This window comes from Phasianus colchicus, chromosome 1 (assembly GCF_987193195.1).
Source record: "Phasianus colchicus chromosome 1, bPhaCol1.hap1.1, whole genome shotgun sequence".
NCBI classification, from domain to species: Eukaryota; Metazoa; Chordata; class Aves; order Galliformes; family Phasianidae; genus Phasianus; species Phasianus colchicus.
The window spans coordinates 74361969-74383146 of NC_143436.1; positions in this window are offsets into that span (position 1 = coordinate 74361969).

The following is a 21178-nucleotide window of genomic DNA, read 5'->3' on the forward strand; positions in this document are numbered from 1 at the left end:
AATATATGGTAAATTATAGGCCCCATATGTTTCTGATTTTACTGATTTTAAAAATAGAAAGTGAAAGCTCCCAGCTGGGGGCACAGCTGTTGCTAAATGCTAATAGAAATCATAGCCAGGAGTGTCAGTTGTAAATGCAGCAGCATGTATCTGAAGTTGAGGGAGAATTTTGTTTCTCCTTAGTCTGCAGCTGAATCTCATATGGGGAGAATTCCCCAATGCCTGAAGGATCAACTGTCTCTACTGAGACAGATGCAGGCGTGTTTAGCTGTGTGATTCTCAAATATTGATACTGCTCAGACAAAACAGTAATTCCAGAAACTTGTTGTTATTGCCACTATCTTCCTTTAAAATCATTCAAGTCTGAACACTAGTAAAATGTATCCATATGGACTGCCAAGAAGCAACTGGGCCACAAGCTTTAGGACACCATGCACTGTGGTGGAAAGATTGCCCAACTCTTGAGGGCAGTTCTAATGACCCACAGAAACCATGAAGAGAAGAATGGAAGTGAAAGCAGGAATGGTAATGAGTTGTCACAGGAAGAGAGTACCACTGATTACCTTTTAGGCAGACATTGGTATCTCCCCCCGTGTCCTGGTTTCAGCTGGGACAGAGTTGCCTTTTTTCGTAGTGTGTGATATGATGTTATATTTTCCTTTAGGAGAAAAACGGTGTTGTTAACATTGATGTTTTACTTTTCAAGCAGCGCTCCAAAGAGCCAAGGACATTTAGTTTTTCAGTTTCTCATACTGTCCTGCTAGCTAAGGGGACTGAAGGGGCACCTTTGAGGGTGAGCTGCGAGAGGACAAAATCAGGACAACTGACTTAAAGTGGCCAAAGAAACATTTCATACTGTATGATATATGGGAAAAGAAGTTGAAAAACAGGGCAGTTGTCTGGGGGAGGGTACTTGCTGCCTGGGTCAGTGGTCAGAAGTTGCATTGTGCATCAGTTGTTCTGTACGTGTGTGTATATATATATACATATATATATACATATATATGGCATAGGGGATGGTAGGACCAGTGCATTAACTATTTCAACTTCACCATCATACAAACAAACACCTCTAGTAATAAGGAATAAAGGAAGAGTAGCCTGAGCAGACGCTGGAAATTGCAGGCTCCCTTGAGAGCACTCTGGCTGGCCAAAGTCTCATTCATTATCAAAATTAACCAGGCAAATTTCTCTACCAACTTAGAATGGCCTTGCACTACTACCCACGGAATTGAGAAAGAGCTCTCAGTCTGTCAGTGTTGTCCATGTCCAGGCCAGGTGAGGTTTTCCATGTTGAGATATATCTATATATATAAGATTACCATTATTTTTTTATCTTTTCTTAGTATATAGTTTATATCTCAATCCACGTGGTTTTTTTTTTTTTGTTTTGTTTTTTTTTTTTTTTTTAATAGCTTCTCTCCCCAGTCCTACTGGGAGGGGGAAGTGAGTGAATGACTCTGTGGTGTTTAGCTGCCTGCCAGACTAAACCGTAACACCCCAAAAATGTTCTGTTGCCTTCTGTCTGGAAGGTCCTATGGGAAGGAGGCTATCAGGAGAAACAGCTGTGGAGGTCAAGCATCTCCTCTTCCAGCACAGAATAGCTTGCATTGAGTCACCGTTTGCAGTATAACAGCAGACAAATCTATCCTGTTCTTGTTTGTGCTTTATTTTAGGTTGTTCAAAATGCACCTACTTGTGAAGACCTATACATATCAGATTCATCTTTCCAATCTTTTGTCCAAAGTGGAATGCTTTTGTATGAATAGGCTTTAAAATGCAAATGCAAACAGTCTGTTTATCTCCTCCCTTTAAAAGGGAGAAAGAACAAAACTGTGAAAAGTGGTTTTAATCTGTTGGTGAGGTTCTGTCCAGGATCTGTGTTATGAGAGCCTCCAAAGAGAACAGTTTCTACAACTTCTGTCTCTTAATCTTTAATGTCTGCAGCGCTCCTGATTTGTGTAGCAGGGAAAATAAGAAATGATTTTTTGTTTAATCATTCTGTCTCCTAACTTGTTAAGTATTTAACGACTGGACTGGACCACCTAACTAGAAGACCTACTTTAAAGGCGACTTTTGATGACAGAAACTCTTGGTTAGGGAATTTTTGAAGCAAGAGCACCCTCTACTGGAAGTGAGAAAGATAGAGTGATCACGGGTGGCTATAGTTAGGAACATATATTTTATTTTTTCTGACTGTTTTTGTTAACTATTGTGCAAGAATTATTTCCTATCCTATTCTCCCAGGAACAGTAAGATATTTTTCCTATTGAAGTATTGAATGAAGAAGAAACATTTTTCACTGCAGACCAAAGGTTTCAGAGTAGCTGCTTTTTACTACCTGAAAAACTAAATCGTATCTTGACATCTTCTTGTCTCACCTGTGAGCTAGCACAGTACCTCTGACCACTGAGTACACATGGAGAGATGTACAAGCGCATCTTTCAGTTACTTAGGTAAGCTGTTTTTGCTATAAACTGCACAAGCAAAAAAATTTGCTTCTCCTGAGTTGCTGCTTGTGCTCTAAGGTAGCAACAACTAGCACAAGGGATGGGAGAGCACAGTAACTGCTGCACTGTGGCCAGTTATTCTTGCACAATTAATCTATAAAGTTCTTTTGTAAGAATGAGCATACATGCTCTGTGTGAGCTATAATTGAATTTACTAAGGCTACATTGAAAAGCCCAGTTTTACACATCATGATGGGTGTTTCACAGATCATAAAATCCAAACAGAAAGGCTGATATGCACAATATCACATAACTAGGAGGTCTCCCAGTCACGCTGCTGCCTGTATCTGCTCATTAGATCTTTCTCCATTCCCATACTGAGAATGAACATTGGTATTCCTGCAGAGAAATAAACTCCATGCATATTTATGAAGTTTCTTGTTTTGGACACCCCCTGAGTGTCATCATGTGGTTACAGTGGACTAAGATCTGTGAGAAATGACTGTCACCAAGGCTCTGACCTCTGTGTTATTACAATATCAGAAGTATCTTGCATGGTGCTGCTGCATATGCTTACCATTTAGTAATCATCCATGTCCATTTTGCCGTAGGAATTCACAGGACTATGCAATACAAAGGCCGTACAAGTCCTACAAAGCCACATCACAAAGAAGAGGTGTGCTGTGTCCAGCCATTCTGACCACATCTCCTGTATGAAACATTCTCAAGCATTTCCTGAGAACAACTGAGTTAGTCAAATCAGGCAATAGCATGTCCCAGCTGTGTGCATCTTATGCTTTTCTCACAATACTGGTCAGTAAAATAACTAAGTGTGATTGCCTTCTCTTCAAAGACTGCATGTGTAAAACAATGTTATGTCTGTATCATAGCATCCATGTGGAAGCTGACGTAGTACTGTGGTTAAAGTTGCAAAACAACTTCAGCTCCAAGTCCGTTGCTTCTGATTCTGAAAGGTTCTTCTTTCTAGGCTGAAATTTTCCATTACTGAACTCAGCCAATGGCTTCTGAGGAGAAAGCCTGAGGAAAATCCATTCAAACATTCTATGAAAGTGGAAAACAAAATGCAACTTCTCTGGAAAAATATTTAGACAAATGTTTCCCTTCACATCCAGTGATGAAAATAAGAGTAGAAAATAACACTGTTTCACTTAGGAAGCTGAATAGTCTTCTTAAGCACATGATTCTCATTTCACTGTATTCTCTCTTACGTATCTTACCTGATTTTATTCTTCAATTGTGCTGGTTTAGGTGACATCAGAGCTAGTGGCTGTTTTGCCATGGTATCATGGTTATCTTTTGTTGTGCAGTATGAATATGAAGGTCTTGTTACTTAGAAGAATGTGAGTGTTGTCACTGTATGAAACCTTTTGGCCAGTACTTTGAGATGCAGGAGCTGGCTCCCATTATCTGCCCCGCTAAGGACCTACAAAGCAGGCAGTCCTCTTTCAAGTGTTACTCAAGGCCCGAAACTTCAGAGAGCTCATTAGTGTTCTCATTCATTACCTTCATTAGTAAAATATTACCTTCATTAGTAAAATTTTCCAGAAATGTAATACTGTTTTGCTATAGACCTCAAAGTAAGTGGTCTGGAGGAAAAAAAAAAAAAAAAAAAAAAAAAAAAAAGCCTACTGGGACATGTAGATTGGACAGGACATAAATTACAGAGTTCATTAAGTTTTGCTACAGATTTTGGTTTAAAAAATAATATATTTCTCCTGGGTGAATTATATCTAATATAGAGCTCTTTCATGTAACTATTATTAAGTTAATATTATTCTGTATGCATACTTTGTTACATACTTTCACACTTTTTCATCTGTTTCTGAGTCTAAGCAAAAAAATGTAACACTTAGAGGACTTTAAACAAGAGGGATGGGTTTTCCACACATCTATTGTGGTTGTAGTGCCTCTCAAGGTACTAACAAAACTAGGCCAGCAAGGGGTTATGGAGTCATCCTCTGCTGAGGTGGGCATTGCGTATCAGGTCCTTGGTGAAAGTGGGCAGGGTAACGTTGATGAATTGCATCAGCTGGAAGTCTGCCTTGCTGGTATTTGGGAACTGTGGTGATGGGGGTGACTAATGTGTTGCAGTGTTTCTCAAGCTTTGAACACCCTGAGGAAACTCTGAGCTCAGAGCAAACCTGAAGGAAATGCCTTGTGTATACTGCGGGAGAGGAAGCCTAGGAGGATGGATGAGAAAGAAAGGATTTTTAGGGGATTTCTAATGCTGAAGACTTGGCAAAACCAGATCTTGGGACAAGTTCACACTAATAAATAGAACTTGTTTTGCTGAGGCTGGAGAAAAAGTGACTTAGAAAGAAATGAAAAAGCTCCTGTGTTAGAAGTTTTTTATAAAGAAAAAAAGAAAAAGAAAAAGATAAAAATATGTTCACATTTCTATATTTTCTGCATTTTTGTCTTCTAGTTTCTAAACAAATGTCTCTTTCCAAAGCGTTCATGCCTTTGGATGAGGGACTGTTTTGGGATGTCACTCTATGGAGATAAGCTTTACAGCAAGTGTCCTGGTCCAGAGCTTTAGGCATTACTGAGTTCCCTTATCTTATGGACAAATTGAAGAGTGGAGCTGGCTGTTGCACTTCTGGTTCTCTTTCCTGCTTGTTCAGCTGCTTCCAAGTGGTCAATGTGTTTAGTTCTATACAATGGGGATACCAGGGGAATAAGGTAAATAGCATCTACTTTGCTCAGGGCAGAAATATTGTTCAGACCAAGGAAATGAAATAGTTAAATTCAATTGGTAAGATTCCATTAAGCACTTCTTAAAGAGCATAATACAACTTACCTTCCAAAGAGTTCAAGCCAGGAAAAATCAGGAAATACTGTAGATCAGAAGAAGGATGATATGAGAGGAAAGACAGGAGAACAATCTTCAGTGGGATCTCATACAAAACCTGCTCATAGTAGCCACTAAGAGTGGTTCAAAATAAAACTGTTTATTCGCAGACTTATTTGATCAAACTGTCACTAATTCTTAAGGGAAGAGATCAAAAAATAAAGGCCCCTGTACATGAATCCAATGCACATGTGCATTTATATCTGGAAAGTTTAAAAGTGGGAACCCTCCTGTAGTACCCAACCCTGGTAGTTGTTTAGAAGTATATTTTTCATCAGAATGAAAGTCACCAGAAATATATTGAAGAACAATATATTGTACTTATTGTATTATTAATATATTGCAATGTAGTTTAAAAGGAAACCGGTATCTGTGCATGGTAGCTATAAGTGTTCATGTGTTTACGGCAACTAAGTGCTAGAGAGCAAACTTCCTGCGCATTACTTGTGTTGGTCACATTGCAAGACATAACTTAACAAACTTTGAAAACTCAGCTAACTCAGCTGAGAAACTTCAAGTCAAACGTTGAAACCACATATACATGTCTGATATGCTGACTGCAAGCACAGGGCTGATGTTCCTGTCTGTTCTCAGTACACTTGGTGCATCAAGCCAACAGAGAAAGGCTGTATGCTGTATGTGAAGTTACTCCCATGCAGAAGTCTGGCCCAAAGTTGATGCATGACTTAAAGACTTGTCTGAGGCTTCTAAAAGAGCTAGATGGCCAAACTAATACTGAAGCCATCTCATACTTCTGATGGTGAATTTGCAGATCAGGTTGAGAGGTTTATAAAGGGAGCAAACTGGGAAAGTGCCAGCAGCAGTTGTTATGCTGTCTGCAGTGTCCCTCTCTCTGGGCATATAGGCAATGCACAACATCACAGACACAGCCAGAGCAAAATCCTCTTTGGAATCCTGGGACTACCACCCACTCACCCACTCACCCAATTCATTCAACTCTGATTTACTGCTAAGATAACTATCCAACAAACAGTGCAGAAGGATCCAACAGAGGGCTACTATGTGCTTCCTTGTGTGTCAAATTCACAGTGGCTGTGGGTTTGTCATGGCTCCCACTGTGCTTCTGGTGTATACAATGGGCATATGAAGATCTGGAAAAATATCCCATAAGAAAAATTATTTTCTTTATGAGTGGAGGGAGGGCAGGACTGGTCCTTTTGAGAGACACACAAATGTAAATCCATATAAACTGGTCTAAGGGTATGTAGTGGTACACATAAACAGCTGTAATGGTTGTGTTCTATTAAAAGCAGTGTGTTTAGAATGAAACTGCTATTTTCTAGTTATTGGTATTTCACAGGAAAACTTCAAATGCATTTCTGTTAGTTGAGAAAATACATACATTCTGGAATATTTATGAAATTAAATTTATAAAATTCTTAAATTTAATGGAAAAAAAAATTTGTAAAGGCTTTCGAAAAAAAATAACTCATATTGCCATACAGAGCAACCATAAACAACAGTTAACCAGCACCTGCTTTTATGCAGATTCCAGATCATGTTCTAAACCTCACTTGGTTAAGCAAGAAATTAAACAAATTTCAATATGCTCATTCAAGGTAGCAGCACACCCAAGGGATCAAACCTCTGTGTAGTTATTGCATAACAGGCTCTGTCCAGGAATTTGAATGTGAAGGACCTTTTGAGCTTTTAGCTCAAAACAGGAATAAGTATGATGATGCTTTCAGTGACCAATGATCTTCATAGATTGAAGTTATATTGTAGTACAGCTGGAATTAAAAGCAAGTGGTGTTCACTGTATATTGTTATGAAACATGTGCTTTTTTGTTCGTTTGTGTGTTTTAAATTTAGTTCTGTTCAGTACACTCATTTTACAGGAGAGGCTGGCACTCTGTTTTCTCATGCGTCTTCTTGATAGTGCAGTTCAAGATGACATCTCATAGCTTTTTTTTAAAAGGAGATGCTATTTTTTTAGCATTAGCTACATTGTTAAAAGAAGCATTTTAGAGATAAAAGGCAATATTTTATGAGTACTTCACAAAAATAGAAAGCCTCTGGGCACTTGTTCTAATCCAAGAATCCTTAGAAAACTAGCTCTCTCCGAAATGCTGAAAGAATTGGAATTCATGCTGTTTTCCTTCCTTAAATCAAAGTCATAGATGTAGAGAAGACCCCAGATCATATATAATTTCAGATTTTCAGAATTTTGCATTCTAGAATGAAAAGACAAAACCCTAATTCTTTTTGAAACAGAAATTGATGAATATTTTCTATGGCATGCCTAAGCATCCCTGCTGGGGTTAACAGGCTTTTTGACTTTTTCATTCACTTAGGCCAGTCAGATGGCTAGCAAGGTAAAGTGCCTAAACACTGTAAGTAAACCAGCTGGTTTTCATTAATTTAGTATATTTCCATTCAAGTCCCTGTTATCCAGTGCTACACTAACATCTGGTGATCTGGTAGTCTGTTGTGGACTAATGAATCAACTAAGGAGGACATTGCAAACGCTTTAAATGTCTAATTCTAGCCATACACAAAGTGTATTGCCTGATGGGAATAGAATACTTAAAGTAAGAATTTAAAATTTTGACAGACAGAGAGTCAAATGGTCCAAAATTTTAGTAATGTATTTAACATGAGAATCATAGAATCATAAAATCATAGAATGGCTTGGGTTGGAAGGGACCTCAAGGATCATCAAGCTCCAATCCCCCTGCTGCATGCAGGGCCACCAAACTCCATGTAAGACCTTCTTTTACTGCAGAACAGTATCTTCCTATTGTGATAAACTGGAATTTTTTCCATATCTTTTTTGGTTTGATTAGACATAATGATCTGATCTGCAAGACAAGCACCGCCAGGTCCCTTTCTGCTGAGCTGCTCACCAGCCACTCATCTCCCATTCTGTGCCTGTGTATGGAATTGCTCCATCCCAGGTACAGCACACAGCATTTATGCTTGTGAAACATCAGGCCACTGATGATTTTCCCTTGCTCCAGTGTACCCAGATCCTTCTGCAAGGCCTCTCATACCTCTAGTGTGTCAGTGGCACCTTACAGCTTAATATCATCAGTGAACTTGCAGAGGATGAACTATGCTTCTGCATGCAGATCATTGAGAAAAATGTTGAACGGGACTGGCCCTAGAATTTGAGCCCTGGAGATTACTGTTAGTGACAAGATAACAGCCAGTACTCAGACCTAGACTCATTCACTACAGCTCTTTTATCTCTACCATGACGCCACTTCATCACGCAGAATAGGATGAACTTGTTTATCTCCCAGTTGGACGGTGTATCCAGAAGAACACTGCAAAGAACAGTATCAAAGGCCTTACCAAAACCCACAGTTATTATGTTCATCACTTTCCCTCCGTCTACCAACAGGTGACTTTATCATAGAAAGAGGTGAAATTACTAAGGCAGAACATTGCCTCTGTGAATCCATTCTGTGTCTGATTTTTTTTTTCTTAAATGCCTTTCAGTAGTACCCAGGACAATCTTGTCCAAAAGTGGTTGAGGTTAGAATAATAGGTCTGTCGTTTCTTGGGTCCTCTCTCACAACGTTCTCGGGCATTGGGATAATACTAGCTGGTTTCCAGTCAGCAAAGACCTTCCCAGACTCCCAGTCTTCCTGGTAAATTGTTAAGAGGTGTCCAGCTTTTAACATCTGCTGATTTCTACAGCACTGTGGGATGAATCTCCTCAGACTCCATGTGCTTAAGAATGCTGAGCTGATACAACTGGTCCTTCAGAATTCTGGTGATCACAGATGGGAAGCGAGTGCTCCCTCAGTCATGGTCTGCAAACACTGAGGGCTGGACAATCGAAAAGCTCTTGCTACCATTTATAACAGAAGAAAAAAATGTTTTAAATGTTTCTACCTTTTCTTCTCCTTACTTTATTGGCACCATTCACTCCAAATATTAGTTCCAATATTTTTTTTTGATCTTTTCTTGTTGTTGATGTACTTGAAAATGAGTTTTCTGTTGTCTGATAGCGCAGTGCCTATTGTCCACTCAAGCTGGGCTTTGGATTTTCTTGCTTTCTCCATGCAGTTGTGAACTGCAGCTCTTTACATTCTCTGTGAACCTGACCTCACTGCCAGAGGTCATACATTTTCTGCCCTAGTTCCAGGATGAGTTCCTTGTTCAGCCAGTCTATTCTTCTTCATCTATTGCTTGACTTGCCAGGCAATGGGATTGCCTGTTCCTGGGCACCTGGGTGGTTCTTGAAAAGCAGCCAGCTCTCATGGAGACCTAGATTCTCTAGAGCTGACTCCCAGCAGGTACTGCTGTTTCCCTGAGTAGGAGTAGCTTAAAATTTGCTTCTTTAAGTTCTGGGTGGCAATTCTGTTGATCTTTTTTTTCTTTACATCAAAACTTTTGAACTCAACAATTTTATGATCACTGTGGACAAGACATCCATCTACTGTCACCTTTCTTGCAAGACATTCCCTGCTCTTGAAAACCAGATTAGAAGGGCACCTTTCCTGTGTGGCTTACTGTGACAGGAAGGTTTGAAAAACACTTTAGTCTCTCTGGGTGAATTAATTAGTACTTTGATAAAGCAAATTGTGAAATAAGTGAAGGTAAGATTTTATCTGCTGCTGTGTATATGCATATATAATTCATTAGGGGAGGTTTTAGAAATGGGAGAAATTAAGATTTTTCTTCCTATATACTTTTTCCTTTTATGTATATTACAGTTTACCTTCTCTTATGTCTTCCCTTGATCTTATGCAAACTTATTTTGAAGAGAAATTCAGGCATGAGAAGATCACATGGAATAAGCCTACGGTTTACTGATGCTTCACTGTCAGAGACTTTAGTGAAACTTAACTAAAGCTTAAATGCCCAATGTTGAGGTGTGAATCTGACCCACAGTGAACTAATATGGTAAGTCTTGTTATTTGGACTGGCAAACAACTGGCAAGTTAACAGTCACCTACTGTGCAAGGGTAGGACAATTTTTCCCAAGCAGAGTCACAGAACTTCTTATTCTGAATTCACACATGTTAATAACATAAATTACACATCTTATTTGTTGCCACTGCCTAATTACAAAACATAATTTTCCTTTCCTAACAGAAAAGAAGTAGAACAAACATTCTAATAAATATAAATCTTGATTATGCAGAATGATATTCACAAAATTAGGGCTAGTGATGCTGTTATGCAAAGACAATTTCCCATCATTAAAAAAAAAAAATGCAGCATGCTAAACTTGAAGGTTGGGATCTGTTATAACATTATGAAAATAAAGAAAATATTTTGAGGTGACTGAAGATTCTGAAGAGTTCTAACATAAGACTGACCAGGACTGCTCCTGATTTCTCTGTTCAGGCAAAATTCTTTCTGAAAAGGATTTTTACCTTGTAGGCTACTCCTAAAAGTCTTCTGAAACTGTATTTTTGTTCCAAGATCTATGCTTTCAAAACAAATGAAATAAGAATCAACAAATGAAAATGCCATGGCCAAGTTTTAAAAAATGTAAAATGTTTTCCTTTATATACGATATATTTTAGTGACCAACATCTAACCATTGCTGTCCTTGGTTTATACACCATCAACCCTTTCTCACCTTTCATGGGTAAATGTAAAATTAAGACTTACCTCTGAAATTGATTAGGAAATAATTGTTACATTTGTAGAACTGTGATCAGACAAAGATTGTTTATGACTTCTTTAACTGCAGAAGGAAAACAGAAAAAGATATTTGGCTACCAAGAGAAGAAGCTCTGTTGTTAGTGTCAGCATCTTTAATAATATTTACTGAGAAATGTACATACTGGCAAAGAAAAAAGTAAAATGTTTTCATTTCTGCATGTTTGTCCTAGCATGAAAGTCCCTCTTTAGTTACTCGCTACAGTTAGCTCTCTGCCAAAAATAAGAAGGAGGGCAGGAGAGTGTGCACACAGGAGAAAGTTATTTTAAGAAGTAAGTAAAAGGTTTTAAGACTATTTTCCCATTGTTCTTTTGCCATTATTTTTCTTCTTAAGAGACTCCCAAATGTGAATGGCTTCTGGCCACTTTGTGAGTCAAACATCGAATGTGCATTTATCAAGGAGGGATCTTGCCCCAGCCATAATCTTGATCTGTTTTCTCCACTGTTTGTTCCTGGAGACTTTTGAAAGCTGAATGGATTTTCTCCTACAGCCTGTACTAAGTGACCAAAGCTGAGCAGATGCTGAAAAGCCCTGAGTACTGCCAGAATCACAAGATCACGGAGCTCTTTGGATCTTTTTGAGCTTCAGAAACAGGCTGTTCCTTTAATGTGGTTTTGACAGGCTGCATATTGCTTTTTTTTTTTTTTTTTCTTCTTTTTTTTTCTTTCTGTACAACCTGTACTTTAAGTAGTAAGGTATTTGTGGGTGTCTGGCTAAGGGATCTCAAAATCCCAGCCAGAATGTAAATAAAATACAGTTCTTCAACAAAATTCAATAAATATTGGCCAATATAAACCTGTGAACATCAGACTGTGCCATGCAACATTAAACTTCGTGCATTGCTGAAATCCCTCACCTCAAGCCTTTTTCAAAAGCATTAGAAAAAAGCGAAGTCTTATGTATACAAATAGAAATGGTGTTAGGATGATATGCAGAAGCCAATTAGTGTGCTTGCTCCACATTAGAGGGAACATCTTCTGAATCTGGCTATGCATTTAGAACATCCAGTCTCTGGATGTTCTAACAATTCTATTGTTAGCAGTATTTTCTTTGGAAAATAAACTGCTTTGGCTCAAGTTGGAACTTCTGCCACATTCAACTTAGTGCTCACTTCCTGATAAATGGCAGCAGAAAATTTAGACCAGCTAACATAAACATTAGCATCTGTGTCCACAGAGAGAAAAATATGTATAATGCACATATATATATATAATATTATATGTATATATATGTACATATCACTCAAGGAATTGTGTAGGCCATTTAAACACAGGAGACTACTGTGTTTTATTTATACAGCACTGACAGATGGTATGTCTGAAATCCCCAGCCAGAGTGTAGGGTAGGGCTGCTCAAATGGCAGTTGCCTAAGTTCAGACCACAAATAAATTTTTCTCAGATCTTATGAAGCCTTATAAATAAGATATAAGACTAATACCTGTGGAAGACCTCATGCTTCTTTGTTGTATTCTTTTACTCTTTTTCCAAGAAACATGTGGGGTTCACAAGTAGGGTCCTAAGCTGGGGAGGAGGTATGCAGAGGACAGCAGAGGAGGAGGTATGACAGTTTATTTTGCTGAGATAACTTCAAAAGCAGCCACTGGATCTTCATAAGATTACCCATTAGACTGTAATAGGATCTGAGTTGCTTTGATTCTCAAAAAGAGTTGTGGTTGTACCTATACTCCAAAAATGTTGCTGTAATAGTCATTAGGGAGCATTTCCAGTACACAGGAAAGTGGTAAATTATAGATTTAAAAAATAAATTATATATACGGATCTCCTTAACAGCTGCTTCCTCACAGTATCCACAATTTGTATCATTACTGCCTCACAGTGCAAACCATCTTAGGCACTCATACTCTCTGTTGTATTTCATTCCTAGGTGATTATTCCTGATACAGTTCTTCAGAGCAAATGCAGGCAGGATCAGCTCAGCTGGCAGAGCCCTGAATGTCGACTGACCAGGTGGCTTTTGCTAAATGTATGTACCAGTATTTGAATATTCCAGCATTCACTGCTCTCTATGTAGTCTTTAACAATCCCTTGTATAGTTCAATTTCCTCAGAGGCTGATGCATGATAAAGGATGTGACATACCCACTCATACTCTTTGGCCCAGGTATTTAGGATGTTGTTTTGGAAATGAGTTCCATTGTCAGACTCAAATCCTTCTGGAATACAATGTCACCATAAGACTTGCTTTTCAAGACCCTGAATAGTATTTAGGGTGGTGGTATGAGGCTCAATATATGTTTCCAGCCATCTGGCAGTTACTTTCACCCCTGTAAGCACATGACTTTTGCCATGGTGTTGTTGTTTAACCCACCAGGTGACACAGCACCAAGTTCTGACTACAGATCAAGTTCGGCCACTCTCCCCACTTCCCAGTGGGATAGGGGAGAGAATTAAAAAAAAAAAAAAAAAAAAGTAGAACTTGTGGGTTGAGATAAAACTGTTTACTAAGACAGAGAAACATGACAGTACTTATGACACATATATGTATATATATGTATATAACAAATGATGCACGAACAATTGCTCACCACTCCCCGACCAAGGCCTACCTACCCCCCAGAGCAGCAGAAGAGAGTGAGATGAACTTTCACCCTCTTCAAAACTCCTTCCACTTGATGTCATATGTCTCTTTTGACAATTTAAGGCAGCTGTCCTAACTCTGTTCCCTCCCAGCTCCATGGACCCTTTGCTGCAAATGGCCTTGGCAACTATAAACATCTGTTTGTTATCAACATTATTTTTCTCTTAGAACCAAAACATAGCATCCTACTACATACTCTTAAGAAAACAATTCCATCCCAGCTGAAAATAAGACACAAGGTGGGTTTTTGGGAGCATGATTTGGACCAGGCCTCCCCATATTTATATCTCAGCCATTGTCCTCCATACCAAAGAGGCTTTATTTGCTTGGCTTTCTTAATTGCTGTGCATGTTTTTCACATTCATGGGTAACTTGTGTAATGGAGTCCAGGATCAAGTCCACACCTCAATCTCACACTGTCATGGTTTTATGATTTCTGTTATCAGTATTCCACATCATCACAGCATGTAGTGCACTGAAAGTCTCAAAAGAGATGTACTATAGCTCCCAGAAAACTTTGCTGTTTCGCTTCTGTTCTCTAGTCAGTGGGAAAGATAAAACTGACCATAAGTCACAAGCCTATCTCTCTTTGATCCCTGGCAGAGGGAAGTAAGAATAAGAAACTTGCTTTTCAGAAACTCTAATTTATTTGTTAGCTTAATTCCCAATTAACTTGTGTTTTTCTGCTTTTATTATTAGTAAATTAATTTTCCTCCTCAGATCATTGCCGTTGTTTGTTTTGCTTTGCTTTTTTCCCTTTTTTGTTCCTTTCTCTTCACTCTCCCTCCCCCTTTTTGGGACAGTGGGCCTGTGGGTTTGCTATTCCCCTGTCATGGACACTGATAGATCTAGAGGTAACCATGAGACAAACCCATCTATATGTTGCATCTCTTCCTTCATTATATATTACGGGTCCACTGAGCCAGAAATAATTCATCTTTATCTTCCCAGTTCTGAGTCACTGCGATCTACCTGAGTCACTTCAATGCTAAGCGTGATCTATTTGCTGGTTGTTTTGACTGGGTTAGGTTTCTACATGATGTACTTTTACAGCCATATTATCTATCCAGGAAGCAATCTTTCCACAGTGCAGCAGCACAGATGGATTTTCCTCTGCATTGCCAGTTGCTTTGCTTCCATTGCTGTAACCACCCCACAGGGCATTTGCCTCCATCCATCATAGAGCTAGAGTACTGGACACTTCTTTCATTCAGCAATATCTAAAGCCAGCTGAATGGCCTTCCCTTCTGTAAACCGGCTCTATTCATCCCCTCCATCAGCAGTCTGCAGCTTGTCATATACAGCTCTATAGAGCAGTCTTCCACCTCCAACATTCTCCCACAATTCAACAGGATCCATCAGTTAATAAAACATACTGTTTCTCATTCTCTATTTTATTATACAGCGAGGCCTCTTCAGCACACATCACTTCCTCTGGTGATATTCCAGAATCTTTGCCTTCAGGCCAATTCATGATCACTTCCAAAACTCCTGGATGACTGGGATTCCCTATTTGAGCCTGTCGTGTGGTCAGTGTGACCCACTTACTTGGTGTAGCGATAGTTGCGTGGTGTCTGGAGTGGACCTTCCCTTTGAACATCCAGCCCAGCACAGGCAGTTGTGATGCCAAGAAGAGCTGTGCCAACCACTTCCAAAGCAGCTCAGAATCCCTTCATATGTTGTCAATATCTCTTTTTTAGTTGGAGTGTAGTGGGCGTTGGATTCTCTGTATCACTGACTCCAAAACCCTAGGGGTCAACCTGGAGTCTCCTCTGATGCTCTCTGCTGGAGGCTCCGGGTAGAGCCACTCGCCTTAGCTACCGTGTAGAGCACATTTTTTACATCTTGTCCTGTCTGGACTGGCCCGAGGGCTGCTACATTAATTGCCTTCTGATTAGTTTGTTCAAAGACTTGTTGTTGCCCAGGACCCTATGTGAAATCATTCTTCTTCTGGGTCACTTGAGAGAAGGTTTGCGACCAGGCTGTAATCTTGAATATGCATTCTCCAAAAACCCAAAACACATAAGAAAGATCATGTTTCCTTTTGTCAGATGGTGGGAACACAGCAGTTATTTCGTTGATCACAACCACAGGGATCTGGTTATATCCATCTTGCAGTTTTATTCCAAATAACTGGATCTCCTGTGTAAGTCACTTGACCATATTTTGCTTTATGGCAAATGTTTTTTTAGGAAGGATTTGAATTCTTTTTTTCCCCTTTCTCAAAAACTTCATTTGCCGTGTTGCTTCACATAATGATGTTGCCAATGTATTGTAGATGTTCAGGAGCTTCCCTCTATACTAGTGCAGTATGAATGAGACCATGGCAATTGACAGGGCTGTGTTTCAATTCCAGCTATACTGGACATCCCTTGAAATAAAAGCAAACTGTGGACTGCATTCTGCCACCAAGGGAATTGAGAAAAACACACTGGCAACATCAGTTATGGCATATCACTTGGCTGCCTTTGACTCCAGGTTGTACTGAAATTCTGTCATGTCTGAGTGCTGACTCAGTGATGGCATGACTTCATTCAGGCCATGATAGTCCACCGTTAGCCTCTGAACTCCACTGACCATATGGGACTATGAATGTTGAGTGAGTCTTACAGAATACTTGTTGGTTCCCCAGATGATGAATCAACTCATGGATTGGAATTAGAGAGTCCTGTTTGGTGCAGTATTACTGGCAGTGCACTGTTGTAGTGGCAATTGGTACCTGCTGTTCTTCTACTCATAGAAATCTCACAACAGAAGGGTTTTCTGAGAGACCAGGCAAGGTAGTCAGCTACTTAATGTCCACGGCAACTATACCAAAAGATACCAAACGCCCACCTGTGCCCTTTGGGTCCATGAAGTACCCCCTCCTGAGACCTCTGGTCTGCTCTGGTCACAATGGGTGCTTTTGCCATTCATTCTCTGTTAGGTTTATTTCAGATTGAATTAAGAAAAACAACCTTGAATGCAAATAAAACTACATCGTGAATGAAAAGAGCAGCATTGTAAACACAGCTATTAAGCTACGATGCCATTTATAACAATTATGTTTGAAGAAATATGCTTGTTATTATCTCAACCCCTTGAACCCAATGTAGGGCACCAGAAGGATTGTTGTAACCCCGCAGACAGATAAATAGAATACAGTCCTTTCACTCACTCCTCTTCACCCCCTTCACTCCCTACTCCCAATGGTATAGGGGAGCGAATCAGAAAAGGGGGGGAAAAAAAGGACAGAAAAGGAAGAAAGAGAAATAAGATTTATGATAATCATGACTTATCATCATCATTATTATTATATATATACACAAAACAAGTAATGTATAACACAATTGCTCACCACTAGCTGACAGATATCCAGCCTGTCCCCAGGCAACAGCAGCTCCTCCAGACAACTACACTCATTTTTATTGTTTTTTCGCATACGGTATGGAATGTCCCCCAGTTTAAGTCAGCTGTCCTGGTTCTGGCCCCACCCAGGTCCTTGTACTCTCGTAACCCCTTCACTTGCGGGACAGTATGAAAAGCTGAAAAAACTGAAACATTCCTGGTTTTGTGCAGCCCCGCTCAACAGCAACTAAAACATATGTATGATAACACTACATTGTTTCTCCACTGTTTTTTACCAAAACAGCATCATACCAGACACTATGAAGAAAATCTACTCTGTCCCAGTTTAACCAGGACACCATTCAATAATCCTTCTTTCAAATCCATATTTCTCTAATATAGAGATAAGGATGTGGTGTGGGACACTGGCCTTGAAGAAGTCCAGGTAGGGACTACCTTTGTCCATCAATGCCATCACTCCATTGCAGAAGCCCACCATATTGGCCAGCAACAATCTGCCCTTGGTGAAGCTGTGCTGGCTGTCTCAGATCACCTCCTTATCTTGCATGGGCTTCAACATAGCTTTCAGGAGGATCTGTTCCATGCTCTTCCCAGGCACAAAGGTGAGGGTCACTGGTCTTTAGTTCCCCAGGTACTCCTTCCTCCTTTTCATAAAGGTGGGAGATACAATTCCCTTCTTCCAGTCACCAAGGGCTTCATCAGACTGACATACATGACTTTTCAAATACAAATGGAAGGTGGCTTGACAAACACATCAGCCAGTTTCCTCAGAACCCTGGGATGCACGTTATTCGACCTTGTGGAATTGTTCATATTCACCCTCATGAGGTGGTCTTGGACTTGATCTGTTCTTACAGCAGGAGGAGTTTTTCTCCCCCATCCCCATCTAGGAGATCAGGAGCACAAGAGGCATGGGAAACATGACTACTCATGAAGTGTGAGGCAAAGAACTCACTCAGAACCTCAGCTTTCTCCATGTCTGTTCAAACCAGTTCTCCCTCCTCATTTATCAGAGGGGGTACACACTCTCTTGCTTTTCTCTTCTAACCAATACATCTAAAGAATCCCTTTTTGTTATTTTTCGCATTCCTTGCCAAGTTCACTTCCATGTGCACCTTGGCTTTCCTGACCCCATCTTTACACGTCTGAACAGTATTCCTGTATTATTCTCAGGCCATCCATCCCTACTTCTACTGCTTATACTTTTCCTTCTTACTCCTCAGTTTTACCAGCAGGCCATTGCTCAGCCATGCCAATCTCCTGCATCCTCTGCTTGATCAGTTATGCTGAGGGATGAAGAACTCTTGTGCTCTCAGAAAGGCGTCCTGCCAGCTCTGTTCCATTCTTGTATCCCTAAGTACAGTTTTTCAGGAAATCTCAATTAGTAATGCCTTAAAAAGAAGAAATTTCATTCTCCTGAAGTTCAGGGTCATAATCCTGATATTTGGCAGGCCACTAGTTTTATTAATTGTATGAACAAGTTGGTTTTGTACTTTATTTGTATTATTAGCCAGGATACCCAACACTTTCTGTGATATTCTCAAGGAATATCTGATATTCCATATTACAGTCTAGATAGAAGTAGGGAATAATGAATAGCATGACCCTCATATACAGAGAATGGAGCGTTTTATGCATTCAGGAAATACAGTACATGTCTGCAGCTTCCTGCAAAGTATCACTAGGTGTCGCCTCACAGTAATTTTATTCCTGTAACATATATAGAATTGTATTCTGGGATGGGAAAAATCCACCCTTTTAAATAAATACCCCAGAATGGATATTTAGATTAACTTCTTCAGGGCTTCTGAAGCTCAGTTTCATCTATGAAAAACAGAAAATATTGGGGTGTTATCAACTCATATTTTTATGAAATATTAATATGATTTCCAGATCACATTGCTTTTGGTAAAGACCAAAATAATATGAGCACATAATCAAACAAGCATTAAAGCTGAAAACTGTCCACATGCTTCTGTTGCATGGAAACTGTATTTACAGAGCAGTCAATTGGGAAATAATCAATTCCACCTTTGGGCCTCTATTAGAAAAATACTGATTGAAATATTACAGTTCAAGTATTTTAATGTCTATGGTCTTATTTATAGATCTGTATCCATGATGGGGACAGCAGGCCCACTGGCCCACTGGCTCAAAAAACGGAGGAAAGGGAACAAAAGGAAAAAAAAAAAAAAGCACATATAATCTGAGGAGGAAAACAAACTTAGTTTTCTAATTATAATACTGAAAAAATACAAGTTAATTGAGATTGAAGCTAATAAATGAGAGAGTTTCTGAAAACTGAGGTTCTTACTCTGATTGGCCAGGGAGCAAAGAGAGCCAGTCTCATGATTTCCAGTCAGTTTGATCTTTCCCAGTGACTGGAAAAAGGAAATGGAACAGCAGGGTTTTCTGGGAGCAGTAATACATTTCTTCTCTTCAGAGACAGGTAATCAGAACTTGTTGACAATCCACAGAACTGTAGCATTAACTCTTTAGCTCCCAGTGCACTACATGATGTTATGAAGTGTTGATCTGCCTGAGGATAGGAAGGCCCTACAGAGGGATTTGGACAGCTGGATCACTGGGCTGAGGCCAATGGGCTCAACAAGACCAAGTGTTGGCTACAACAACCCTAGGCAATGCTACAGGCTTGGGGAGTTTGGGAAGACTGCAAAGGAAAAAAACCTGGAGGTTGTGGTGAGGTGGTCAGCCTTTGTTCCCAAGAAACTAGCTATAGGACTAGAGGGAATGGCCTCAAGTTGCACCAGGGGAGATTCAGCTTGGACATTAAGAAAAACTTCTCTGAAAGAGTGATCATCCCTCTTCCACCTCACCATCCCTGGAGGTGTTCAAGAAATATTTAGATGTTCTGCTGAGGATCATGAGTGGGCAACATTGGTGATAGGTGGATGGTTGGACTGGGTGATCCTGGAGGTCTTTTCCAACCTTGGTGATTCTATGATTCTATGATTCTATGATGTGGGATATCAATAACAAAAATCATAAAACCACGACAGTTTAAAAAGCAGAATTAAAACTTGTGTGACAAGGAGCCTGTTTCTGGCTAGCAGCAATCATGATATGTGAAGTGAGTTAACAGTATGCGATGTAAGGCAACTTCAGATGTGCACAGCAGCATTATTTGCTTAGTCATAAATTGACCTAAAAATGTATTTCATAAATTCCTTGCAGTGCTCAGATATCTCACCACAGGTTATTCAGTATAATTATGCAATGCTGATACTGGTGAAAAACAGCAGCAAATTTCAAATGCATCACAGAACATTCATCTGATCTTTTGAGATTTTCTTTTGAAAATTGTCAATTTTCTTGAAATCATTGGACAATTAACTGCATTTCTATGATTTTCCTTACTCATAAATATTCAATTAATTCCATTGGACAGGTGAAAAGATTTGTAAATATCTTACCTTAATTGTCAGATTAATTTTTTAAGTTTCTTCTCTGAGTCTCTAATCTTCACCTATGAGCATGGGCTAACAAATTACTGGCAAAAAAATAGGGAAAATACAAAATGAGGAATCCTTGTGCAATGAAAAAGAAAGTAAGTAACATCACCTAAGTTCCTTAATTCCATTCCATGCACGAGAAAAGAAAAAAGATAACTCAGTATATATAGTTTGCAGAATGATGTTTTAAAGCTTGTGGGTTTTTTTTTTTATATGTGGCAATAAATCTTTTGTTTGGAATTTGACTCATTACTTTTCAAATGTTTCTGACTTCATTCATTGGAATTTTAGGGTTTGTCTAAAAGATAACTCAAAAACAAACAGATTTTCCACCGCCTTTCAATTTGCTGCACATTCACTTGGAATGTACTGGGTGGGGCATAGTGATGGTTGCACGAACTTTGAGGATTAGCAGATACACTCTTGTTTAGTACTGATAGGACATGGTAATAAAGGTAGTCTAAAAACAGATTAGATTGTTTTATGCAGTGTGTGCACACTGGCCATGTTGCAATCCTGAGCTTTACTGCAGCAGCAGTAAATGCACTTTTTCCAAATCCAGAGGAACAAGAAAAGATCAGAGAGTAAACTGACTTGCTAAGTTGGTTGTTTAGCTACTTACACAGCTCAGGGGTGCCAATTGACAGGAAATAACAAGAGCATGTGAGTTAATCTGGACTATAGTCTGTAATCAATCTTTCACTAATAGCAGAATTGCATGTTGTAAGCCATAAAGAAAATAGGCATTCACTGAACTTTTGGTTGCTAATCAAGAATTATATGAAAGAA